The sequence below is a fragment of the Cebus imitator genome, unplaced genomic scaffold (assembly GCF_001604975.1).
Source record: "Cebus imitator isolate Cc_AM_T3 unplaced genomic scaffold, Cebus_imitator-1.0 Scaffold831, whole genome shotgun sequence".
NCBI classification, from domain to species: domain Eukaryota; kingdom Metazoa; phylum Chordata; class Mammalia; order Primates; family Cebidae; genus Cebus; species Cebus imitator.
The window spans coordinates 283,315-284,278 of record NW_016108146.1 but is presented as its reverse complement, the minus strand read 5'-3'; the positions used below and the strand labels follow the sequence as shown (position 1 = coordinate 284,278).

The 964-nt window shown below is 55.7% G+C and overlaps 1 non-coding gene across 1 annotated transcript; it reads left to right on the top strand.

Moving 5' to 3' along the window:
- The first annotated feature begins 606 nt into the window (after positions 1 to 606).
- TRNAV-CAC lies at positions 607 to 679 on the top strand. Its single transcript has one exon. It is a non-coding gene; the product is annotated as a tRNA-Val (tRNA).
- Positions 680 to 964: the final 285 nt, after the last annotated feature.

The window sequence follows — 964 nt, the reverse complement described above, 5'->3', positions numbered from 1 at the left end:
CGGGCAGGCTAAGACGGCGGCAGTGAGGGACGCCCTTTGGGAGGAAGACGTCGAGGCGCTGAGGCCCAAGGGCGCGCGAGGAAAGAGGGCGCAGCCCGGGCCCCTCGGCCTGGGGAAGGGCGGGCAGGGCTGATCCTACGGTTCCTGGGAGGACGCGAAGAGCGCAGAACGCTGACTGCCGGCGCCGGGGAAAAGTCCCCGACGAGCGGTCCTCATCCCTGGACAGGCGGCGTCCACACTCCTCCGCGGCGGGGCGCGCCCGGGGCTCTGACGCTCCAAATCCAGCGGCTGCGGCAGCTTCTGGGAGGCGGAGAGTGTCCGCCGGGAGGATCCCGCACCCGGGCCCTTAGTTCTGGAACTGGAAACCCCACGGCCTCCCGGGTTTAAAGCCCGGATGTGGCTCCCTATGGTCTTCGTTTTGGGGACAGGCGCGGAATGCTAAGCCTGGCCCTATTGGGAGCCGTAGTCTCCTTGATGGCTGGCGCTTGCTGGGCTTTTTTCAGTCAAATTTCAAAATGCGGTTGGATTTCTTACTTTAGACACTGTAATAGAAATGGCTGATCTAAGATTTTCATGATTATATTTTGTTGTTTGGGAACACACGTGGTTTCCGTAGTGTAGTGGTTATCACGTTCGCCTCACACGCGAAAGGTCCCTGGTTCGAAACCGGGTGGAAACATGAGGATTTTGCCCCTAAATTTAGTGAAATTAATCGAGGTTGTGAAACAAACAGAAAACTAGTTGAACCTGTGTGTACGTTTTAGACCTCATCAATCTAGACAGATTGTCGACCCGGCTACAATTGCCACTGGTCTGCCAGTAAGAGGACATCACAGCGGGCCTGCTTAATAGTAGCTTTGGTTCCAGAAATTCCTTAAGGCTCTCTTCATGCTCTTCAATTCCCTGAATTTTCACAGGCTGACACTGAAAGTAGATGACATCTTAGCGCATTTCCTAAGCGTCC